Below are 12,184 nucleotides of genomic sequence, written 5' to 3'. Positions count from 1 at the left end.
AGATTCAGCTAAGCTAGGAGAAGCATGGGCTTTCCCAGTGGATCAGCAGTAAAGAATCTGCCTGTCAATGCAGGAGATTCACCTTCTATCCCCAGGTCAGGAAGATCCCTTGCAGAAGGAAATGGCGACTGACTCCAGTATTCTTGCCTGGGAAATCCCATGGACAGAAGAGCCTGGTGGGCTACAGTCCATGGGGTCTCAAAAGTGTTGGACATAATTTAGTGACTGAACAACAAGGAGAAGAGTGGCATTATTCTTAATGCTATGCCTTTTGGTTCTCTGTTGTTTTTTAATGTCAGAAAATGTATTTCATTTTCTTTTAAAATCTGAATAAAGTCAATATTCCCACAATTTCCTATTACCAGAAAAAAAGCCTGCTGGTCAGTTTACAAGGCCTTACAATAAGCTAGTTTTGCTTGACTTTGAGCCAAAACCTGAATGACAGAAAAGTCCCTTAAGAAGATCAGGGGGAATTATGAACTAGGCATAGGAAACAGCTGGTGTAAAGGAACTAACACAAGAATGTACTTGGCATTTTCAAGGCACAGGAAAAGAGGGGCAAGTACCTGAGATGAGGTCAGAGACTTGGTTGAAGCCAGATCACAAAACGTCTTGAAAGCCCATTGTAAAGAGTCTTCATTCTGTTCTCAGTGCACTGTCCAACCACTGGAAGATTTTAAAGCAGGGAATGATAAGATTTAATTAGCATTTTTTAAAAAACCACTCTCTGGCTCTGTGTATGAGAAAAGAGTCAAAGCAGAAACGCCAGGTTGGATATTAGCAGCTGTCCAGTCTAAAGACATATATGACTCTGGTTGTTAAGTTTAGATACTAAAAAATGTAAAGTTGCAGGATCTAATCTGGAGGCAGAACTGAAGGTCTTAATGATGAATCAGAGGTTTATGGGAAGTAAGAGAACAGTAGAGTTGTGAAAGGCTCCTAGATTTCTGAGCAGTTAGCCTAATGGTGGTGCTGATAACTGATACAGAGAAGACAGGGAGGAAGCAAGTTTGGGGAGAAAAGATTTCTGCTTTGACTCTGTTGAATTTGAGATGCCACTAGGTATTCAACTTAGAAATAACAGCTACAGTTGAGTATTTGAGTCTAGAGTTCAGGAAAGAGAGGATGGTCAGGAATACACTTGAAAATCGTAAGTGTGGAGATGTTTCAAAGTGAGATTAGATGAGATCACTAGAGACGGAGGGGTTAAGGCAGTCATCAGTTATACGAGACAGGAACTTAGATGTCCTGCATAGGAAGAAAGCTGTGGAACAATAACTTGTTTCCTATACTCTGATTTCTCAATGGTTTGAAGGATGTTGGAAGTAATTGAGAAGAAAAACAGGGGCAGGGGAGAGAATTCTAAGGAATTTTAACTCTGGAGAATTAGAATCACTTTTAAGAAGCTGGTAAATTACTGAATGCAAGAGTGAATAAAGAGAAACAAGAAGAAAAAGAGTCTCAGAACCATGGAGGTCCCACATAACAGGCAGAAAATTCCCATGGAGTTGGTCATTGCAATTTCTATAGTAGGCACCTGAGATCTGACAGTTTGCCAGCTGCTCCCCAGTTTTCCTGAATGACAAGAGAATGAACAATAGCTAATATCTGAAAGAAACCTGATGTGCATCTCTGGTGACTGTGAAATTACAAACAGGCATCTCTGGTGCTTGTGAAATTATATACAGAAAACCTCAAGAGTTTGAAAAATTCAGTGGCTTTAATCTCTTCTGGGTATTTGAACTTTGGGAAAGTAAAACGTATGTAGAGAGTGAATAGCTATTTATATAAAATATATTCACGAATTTTAGATTTTATTTTTTGAATCATGGCTAACATTCCTGGAATAACAGACTTCTGGCAATGACAGGGAATACCATTTTAGAAAGTAGGTTCACTACCTTTCTTAGAAAGCAGGTTCAAGACTTATAAACTGACTTAAGTGTGCAGAAGTATGTGGAGGTACTTACAAAGATTTCCAAAAATGAATGTTTTTCCTTTACAGTGGTCTTCAAAAGAGGGCTGGATATTGAAATAATTTGAAAAATAAGTACATACATTTTATTTTTCTTTATAGCTTATAAATTAACTTAGCATTTAAATTCTGTATATAAATTAGCCTTTGAAGGCACTGGGAAGTCTTACAAAAATTTTTTTCTTTTTTTTACTACACTAAGTTACTTTATTGTCATGTGAAAACTTCATATCACCAGCTATCCCACCAGTTATTCCAGAATCCTGCTTTCCCACAACAGTTCTTCTACTGTCAATAAGGCACGACTACTCTTCCATTGCAAAAACCATGGTCAGAGCACTGTGGAAAGAAGCAGTGAGAGGCACCCTATCTTTCCTTAAAAGTAACTATGATTCTCACAAAAGTTTTATTTCATTTAATGTACTACTTTCTCAACAGTTTTTATCTCAGAACCCCAATCATGTATTGTTGTTGATGATGATGTTTTTATCACACTATATATCTTTTTTTTTCATTTATTTATATTAGTTGGAGGCTAATTACAATATTGTAGTGGTTTTTCCCATACATTGACATGAATCAGCCATGGATTTACATGTGTTCCCCATCCTGAACCCCTCTCCCACCTCCCTCCCCATCCCATCCCTCTGGGTCTTCCCAGTGCACCAGCCCTGAGCACTTGTCTCATGCATCCAACCTGGACTGGCGATCTGTTTCACAATTAATAATATACATGTTTCAATGCTATTCTCTCAGATCATCCCACCCTCGCCTTCTCCCACAGAGTCCGAAAGTCTGTTCTATACATCTGTGTCTCCTTTTCTGTCTTGCATATAGGGTTATCGTTACCATCTTTCTAAATTCCATATATATGCATTAGTATACTGTATTGGTGTTTTTCTTTCTGGCTTACTTCACTCTGTATAACAGGCTCCAGTTTCATCCACCTCATTAGAACTGATTCAAATGAAATCTTTTTAATGGCTGAGTAATATTCCATTGTGTATATGTACCACAGCTTCCTTATCCATTCATCTTCTGATAGGCATCTAGGTTGCTTCCATGTCCTGGCTGTTATAAACAGTGCTGCGATGAACATTGGAGTACATGTGTCTCTTTCAGATCTGGTTTCCTCCGTGTGTATGCCCAGCAGTGGGATTGCTGGGTCATATGGCAGTTCTATTTCCAGTTTTTTAAGGAATCTCCACACTGTTCTCCATAGCGGCCGTACTAATTTGCATTCCCACCAACAGTGTAAGAGGGTTCCCTTTTCTCCACACCCTCTCCAGCATTTATTGCTTGTAAACTTTTGGATAACAGCCATTCTGACTGGCGTGAAATGGTACCTCATTGTGGTTTTGATTTGCATTTCTCTAATAATGAGGGATGTTGAGCATTTTTTCATGTGTTTGTTAGCCATCTGTATGTCTTCTTTGGGTATATCTTAACATTTCACATAGTGAGGGTCCCACAGAACACACTTTGGGAAATGGAGTACTATTCAACAAATGTAAAAGAATTTCAGTTAAGTTTTGAAGGTAAAGAAAATTGCTCAGAATTAAAAGCAGATGCTTTGAAGAACACCACAAATGGCAAAAACAGATGCATACTGAGTGTCCAGCAGTTCACAATCCGTAATCAGAAAGAGAATTCAGAATAACCTGATTTGAATAGTTGTCAGTTTGGAAGCACAATTTACCTTGTCCAGATGAAACAGACAGTGGAGAAAGAAAAATGAGTAAGAAACATAATGTAATTCTATGGCTGAAAGGATCCTATCTATCCACAAGTACAATAATTTTACAGCCTAAAAAACTGAAGAGCAGAGAAATTATATACTAATGTGGAAAATGGAAATTTGAAAGAGACAGTATGGCCTCAGAAAGGCCTCCTTTTTACACAACTGATAATTGGAAGCTGTAAGTGTGAGGATAATGGATGATGAATGGATGATAGATGATTAATGTATACAATAACTATTTTATATTGTCTCCTTACAAGAGTTCATAAATGATAGTGTGCAAGATCAGGTTAAATAAAGTTAATGATACAAAATTGGCACAACAGAAAAATAATGTCCTAATGAAGATATCAACCATACAATTTTCTGCCAAAGTATTGTTCTGCTAAAGCCTGAGCTTGTGACAAAATGTTGCCTTGTCTTGTTGATAATTTTGTGGCAAATAAAACAGAAAAGAAGTGAAGTTCATTTTTACCAAGAAGTAAAACTAATTTATTATTTAAGAAAGCAAATTTCAAAAATTCAAAGAAAAAGCAAATATGATCCTAGAGTCAGAGACCCTCAAAAGGACAGGAGGCCTTCAAAGACAAGCATTTAACTATAAAATCACAAATGATCCAAGTGAGGAATAAATTCAGACACCAGTATGACTACACTTTAAGTTTTGAATGAGTACATATCTGCAAAGAGAATGAATGAAAATAGACATAAGATGTATTAGAAAGAGTAAATAAAAATAAAGGTTATTTTAAGCTAAAAACAACATGTACTAGCAATATGTGAGATTGCCAAGTTTTTTAAACATTCTCTCCCCCAAAGAATTAACTTGTAGGCAATAACTGAATTTTTCTATTTAATTTTTGCTTACATGAGACCAAACATTTTAATGTGTTCATAGATCACATGTATATCTTCTTCTTAAATATTATATTCTAAGTTCCTCATACATTTTTATATTGGAATAGTTCCTGCTATTAATGAATAAGAGATTGTCATATATAAGGAATGCCATTCCTTTGTTATGCATGCTAAGCTGATTTCGTCGTGTCTGACTTTGCGAGCCTATGGGTTGTAGCCCACCAGTCTCCTCTGTCCATGGGATTCTCCAGACAAGAGTACTGGAGTGGATTGCCGTGCCCTCCTCCTGGGCAGCTTCCCGACCCAGGGATCAGATCGGATCAAACCCATGTCTCTTACATCTCCTGCGCTGGCAGGCTGGTTCCTTACCACTAGTGCCACCTGGGCAGATAGCTTCCTTTGTTACACATAAAGGCAAATGCTTTTTGTCACTCATCTTTTAATTTTTCATGGGGCTGTATCTTTCAAGCTGCTTTGTTAATGTTTTTTCTTTTTCTGCCTTTGTGTATATTGCTTAGAAAGGCACTCCCTAATCTGAGATCAGAAAATATATTCATCTGTAGTTTTTATTTTCCATTATTACTCTATAATTTTGCTCTATAAGAAATGTAATCAATCTGGGAGCTATCTGAGTACATGTACTGATTTCTAGACCTATTTTTTCTAAAATATCAATTGTCTTAGCTATTGGAGGACATTTTTATTTGTTTTTATATTCATCAGTGGGCTAGAATAGATCCAGCTTCCAGGATTTAGCTTGAAGTTTTTTATTCTTTTACCTATATCTCTCTGTTTAAAGTCATGAGTGAACTTTAAATTTTTTTTGTCCAAAATGTTCAATGTTTTATATCTTGCACACGTGCAAAATACCTGCATTTACAAATATTCCTATTTAAATCTATGTTCTTTTGCTAGACTTGATTCCCTAAACATCATTCTTTCCTGGACAGTAATAACTTTGACTCTGCTATTCTAATGAGAACTAAAATCTACTGGCTCCAAGGTATTACAAAATTTTGCTCAAGTCTCCTGTAGAAAACAGAGTGAAACACTTTTTCCTTGGACTTCAGTATACTCAGAAGGCTGTTGCTTACAGTTGCCAACTCTAATTGTGCACATCAGCTATCATCACGTCGATCCAACATTCAAATTCAGAAACCATTAGTAGCAGCATTTTTTTTAAAAAAATATAAAGATGCAATTCTAATCTTATTTTTCAAGACCCATTGGTTCTAGGGATACAAACTCTTCCTCCATTCTTACTGGATCTTACAAGTTTTCATAGCCAAATAGTTTATAACTATGAATATCAAATACATCCCATCAGTTGATACTATTCCATAACTTACTCTGTTTACTACATGTTATTTTGTGAGACTTTACATGCTGTTATTCAGTATTTTTATAAAGCACTGACTAAATCCTGAAAAACTAATAAGAAAGAGTAAGGGAGGTACAATTAATCCAAAGTTGCTATTTGGGTTCCTTCCTGGAAAAAAATATTTTTTGACCTGAAATTTCTTGTGTGTGGTTTCTAATGCTTTATTTGGAAAATAAACTTTTTAAGGGAAAGAATTTGGCAGATTTTTTTCTTCGTGACATAACCAGGAAAAATAGTTTTAATAGTTTGAGAAAAAAAAATTATTTGCTTTTCTTGGCTTAGACAAATTTTAAATGACTTTATTTCTAAAATTCACTTATTACTATAAAATTCATATTCCACTAGGATAAAAGCCTGCATAATTTAAAATAGGTCATTTATATGCAATTAAAGCCATATTTTATTATTTCTTATACTCAAACATAACATCGTAAAAAATTATATTATTACAACCACAGTAAACTTCTTACCCATACTTTACTATTTTTAAACTGAATTTACACATTTGATCTCACATATAATCAAAGTAAAAATCTCTACCTCATACAGCTCAAATCAGAATATTTACTTCTTGAATTATATATTTTGTATTTATTTTAAATATATAAATTCTTTATATCATTTTATGTATTTTTATAAGTATATTTTGTTTTGTTCAATAAGTTTGTCATCCAGACTAAAGAAAATTGAAGTCCTCATAAACTGAAAGAAATCATTATGTTTTTGACTTGTTTCAGAATGTATTCAAGAAAAGAATTATGTACTTACTCTTTTAGATAAATGAAGAGCATTCTAGAATGTCTTAACTTTTACACTTTGCTACCCTGGTTGAATGCCAAAGTCAACAAGGATAGATAATGAGATGTGAATGGTTGTTGGTTTGTCCATATCACAGCAGTCATATCACTGCCCAGCATATCTTTCTCTTCTCTTTAATTTATTAGTACATATTCAGCTATATCTAACCTTGCAAGTTGAATTTTTTAAAAAATTAGTTATTAAAATAAATTTTACTTGCTTAGGAGCTTCCCTGGTGGTTCAGATAGTAAAGAATCCATTTGCAGTGCAGGAGACCAGGGTTTCATCTCTGGGTCAGGAAGATCCCCTGGAGGAGGAAATGGCAATCCACTCCAGTATTCTTGCCTGGAGAATTCCATGGACAGAGAAGCCTAGTGGGCTACAGTCCACAGGGTTACAAAGAGTCAGAAACAACTGAGTGACTAACACTTTCATTTTCTTTGGAGAAATAGAAAGATTTAAGTCACCTATGAGGAAGATTCATTTTAACATTTATCTCTTTAACCAATATTTTCTATGTTTTTAATATACAATTTTAAATACTTCATAATGGAATGATAAATGGATTTACATGGTGTTAACTTGTGACATATCACCTGCATCTTTGCAAAAAAAAAAATAAGGCATTTTAATCATTAGAAACATTTATACTAAAATAAAGCAGTGCAAATATGAGGTTTCCCTGGTGAGCTCACCAGTAAAGAATCTGCTTGCAATGCAGGAGACACAAGAGACACAGGTTCTCTCTCTGGACAGGGAAGATCCCCTGGAGGAGAAAATGGCAACCCAGTACAATATTCTTGCCAGGAAAATCCCATGGACAGAGGAGCCTTGTGGGCTACAGTCCATGAAATCACAGAGTTGGACACGACGGAACAACTCAACACTCAGTGCAAAAATCTCAACTAATATCCATGATTTCTGCTGAAGCATTTAGCCCTCACCCTCCTCACAGTCACTACAAAAGAAGGAAAGCAATGTATTTTCTAATTCCTACTGTCTGATTTCAAACAAAAATTTTATCACGTGTTCATATTACATAAGACATACAAAAACACTTGATTTAGAATTTGAACTTCAAGGGCAAGACTCTTGTTTTACCTACCCTTCTACTCCTTAGCACCCAAACATAGCAAATGTTTGTTATTGTGCTTTTTTTGAATAAACCTGTTCAACTACAATCAGAAGATTAGAAATTCTGCAAATTTTTTTCAAGATAATAGTCTTTTATATTCACTCTGCTCAAAAACTCAAGTCACAGAAACAGACTCTACATCAAACAGACATTTCCTCACGGCACTCAGTTAATGAGATTCAGATAAATTCTATTCTCGTGATCTAGTCTGACATAGTTAGCTCCCCTGGCCTGATATGCTCATAGCATTTTCTCAGGGCTATTACTCTAGCATCTACCACATTAAAAGGATTTTAACTTGCATTTTATACCTGTGGGTATTTCCAGAACCAGTTATTAAAACTGATACAGAATAAATGCTGATAGTTGGTAACAGTTTAATAATTGTTTATTGAAGGAATCAATGACTTGAGTTTGAAATGGCTCAAAATAAATAAAATGAATTGCATAATCTAATGGCCTAGCTTCTCTCAAAATCAACTACTTCAGCTATGCTTCTGATGTGGAATAACATGCATTGTTTTTTGGAGATTATAAAAGCAATACGTGCTAATTTAGAAAGTTTGGAAAGGAGAAAAATCTAAATAAAAATAATCAGCTCCTAACTCAGTTAATGTTAATCTTCTATTTCTCCTATGTGAGTATGTATATAAAGTAATATTGAAAGTAGTTGTTTGTTAATCTGACTTCAAATTTAATATACCAAAATATTTTTCTGAAATCATTACATATTCTTCAGAAACATCAGAGTATTCTAGAATAAGTTTTGTGACTTACTATTGTGACATTTACTTTATTTTCATTTTTCCCAGGACAGTTTTAAAAATATGAATAATAGCACTATTACTTGGGCAATAAAGATATTCACAAATTGAATATCTGCAGGAAAAATGTATAAATAAGATTAATAAGTTGTGGGAGGTATTGGCTCTGCGAACAAGGATTATATCTAGAGGCTTTTAAAATAGAATCATTTAAAAATGCACAAAATTTCAAAGAATTCATAATGGTGAAATATATTAAGCTGACATAAAATCTGAAAAACCATTTCTTTAAAATTAGCAAGACACTTGGTAGGTTTTTAAATTGAATATTCAAATCAAATTTGACACCTCAGGAGAACATCAGTTCTGCTGTCAGAAATCAAAACAGTGATGTATGCTATATTTAGAAAGTAAGTGGTAGAATATATATTTTTTACTGTATTTTATTATGACAGAATTTAATTAACTTCATGAAATATCATTGACAAGTGAAATTGTAAAGTATTTGCTTTGCTACTTTCTAACCATACTTTTTGCTAATTGGCTAGAAATATAAATGCCAATCTAATTTTCTTAATGTTAAAGTATAGTGCTTTTAAAATTATAAGCACATGATTCAAAAGCTGATGGAATAAAGGATGTTTAAAATTGATTTTTTTAAACCTAGTAAAACTGTTTTTTTTTTAATTTCTATTTTAACAAACCAATCCCATTTTCAAGATAATAAAATCATGGATTATTGGGTGATGATAAAATTGGTTAAATATCTAATTTTTAGTTAAAACAATAATTAAGCAGCATTATTCAATTGGACCTATAAAATTTGCTTCCTCATCCCCAAATTATGTCAGTACAGTATCTCTGACTGACCTATGTTCTTAGTCACTGTTAAACTGCTTGTTTGTGGAGCACTTAGACAGTCCATAGCCTTGAAACAATCTGAGGAAAGCTAGCTTCTTTGGAATAAATACATCACATACACAGACACATACATTCCACTATATTGTATTAGCAAAACTAAAACTATGGTCATTACGAAATAGTCCTTCTGGGCATAATCTCAAAATCTTAAAGAATTTACTTTTTAATAACAGAATGGTGAGTGTAGTTGTTATGGGGTGAATTGTGTCCCATTAAAATCCCTATATTGAAGCCCTAACCCCCAGGACCTCAGGGTGTGGTTGCATTTAGAGGTAGGGCCTTACAGTTAAAAATTAAGCCTTTAGGGAAGCCTCTAATCCAATCAGACTGGAGTCCTAACAAGAAGAGTCCGAAACAGAAAGATCTACAGAGCATTCATGCCCAGAGGTACCCCAGGTGTAGTGGTAGCAAGAGAACAGCCATCCAGCTCCATAAGTGTGAGAAAATAAATTTATATTGCTTAAGCCATCCAGTCTACAGTATTATGCTATGCTAGCCCTAGCAAACGAACACACTCACATATAATACGTTAGGATAGAATGAATATATTTCATGTATACATACAGAGCCAAAACACAAAGGTCTCTTTTCTTGGACCACTAGACATACAGTACAATAGCCTCTCTTTCTGATGTTTGACCTTTTTAGTTTCATCAGAAAAGTGTGGGAGGGGAGCATGTTACTGAAAAATGTCAAGGAAAAACATGAAATTACTTAATAAGATAATATAACCCTGAACTTGACAATTCACAGATAATTAGGATAATAGACCTTATTTTTTTCTCTTTTTTTGGTTGAATGAGAGACTCTTTAAATTCTACAGTGTTTAACAATTGTAAAAGGTTTCACACACATGATTTAGTGTAATCCCATAATAACTCTGTTTTCCCCTGCCTCCATATTGCCCCTCTTCCACTTCTCTCCCTATTGGTAATTCCAGGTTGTTCTCTGTATCTGTGAGTCTGCTTCTTTTGTTTTTTTCTTATTCACTAGCTTGAGGTATTTTTTAGATACCACATATAAGTGATATCATACAGTAGCTCTCTTCCTCCAAGTCCATCCATGGTGCTTCAAATGGCAGAATTTCATTCTTTTTATCACCGAGTAGAATTTCATTATATATATTCCACTCCATACCACATCTTCTTTATCCATTCATCTGTCAATGAATGCTTAGGTTGATTTCACACCAAGGCAATCGTAAATAATGCTGCTAAGAACTCTGGGGTGCGTGGATCTTTTGAATTAGTGGGGTTTTCCTCCCCCCATACACACCAAGGAGTGGAATTACTGGGTCATATGGTAGTTCCATTTTTAGGTTTTTGAGAATTCTCCATACTGCTTTCCACAGTGGCTGCACCAATTTATATTTCCAACAATAGTGTATGGGACTTCCCAGGGGGCACTGCTTGTAAATAACCCGTCTGCCAATGCAGAAGACCTAAGAGATGCAGGTCCGATCCCTGGCTTGGGAAGATCCCCTGGAGGAGGGCATGGCAACTCACTCCAGTATTCTTGCCTGGAGAATCCCATGGACAGAGGAGCCTGGTGGGCTACAGTTCATGGGGCTATGAAGAGTTGGATACAACTGAAACTCCTGAGCACCCATGCACAGCAGTGTACCAGAGGGTTCCCTTTGCTTTACATCCTTGCCAACATTTGTTATTTGTGTTTTTTTGGTGATTGCCATTTTGATCAGTGGGAGGTTTTGATTTGCACTTCCCTGATGATTAGCGATGCTGAGTTCATGATCTGTACATGTGGCTGTTGGCTACCAGCATTTCCTCTTTGGAAAAATGTCTATTCAGTTCTGTCCACTGTAAATCGGCTTGTTTAGTTTTCTGATGTTGAGTTGTATGAGCTGTTTATATATGTTGGATATTAATCCCTTATCAATCATATCATTTGCAAATATCAGAACCTGGAGGACATGCTCCCTGTCTTCAGATTGTACTACAAAGCTACAGTCACCAAACAGTGTGATACTTGTGGTTAACTTATCTATAATAAAGGAGGCAAGAATATACAATGGAGAAAAGATAGTCCCTTCAATAAGCAGTGCTGGGAAAACTGGACAGCTATATACAGAAGATTGAAATTAGAACATTCTCTAATACCATATACAAAAATAAACTCAAAATGGATTAAAGATCTAAAGGTCAGACTGGATACTGTAAAATTAGAAAAAAATAGGCAGGACAGTCCTTGACATGAATCACAGCAATTTCTTTTTTGGATCTCTTCTCCAAAAGCAAAGGAAATAAAAGCAAAAATAAACAAATGGGGCCTAATTAAACCTAAAAGCTTTCACACAGCAAAGTTAACCATTGTAGAAACAAAAGACAACCTACTGAATAGAATAATAGACTCTTTTTAAGAAAATTAATTTTGCTGGTTTTGATATCAATCTTAATTACTACTGTAATTACAAATTGGATAAAAGCTTATCCTTGAGGGAATTAATACTTTTCAGGATTTAAAAAGTGCTTTAAATAAAATATAAAAAAGGGAAACAATTTTCATGTGGTATTTTACATCTTTTAGAAGTGATACTAGCTGGTCTTATTTGAAGAGTTTTAGAGGTAGAAGTGGTATTATAGACCATCTTACC

The sequence above is a fragment of the Cervus canadensis genome, chromosome 17, assembly GCF_019320065.1.
Source record: "Cervus canadensis isolate Bull #8, Minnesota chromosome 17, ASM1932006v1, whole genome shotgun sequence".
Classification (NCBI taxonomy): Eukaryota; Metazoa; Chordata; class Mammalia; order Artiodactyla; family Cervidae; genus Cervus; species Cervus canadensis.
This window is presented reverse-complemented; position numbering follows the sequence as displayed.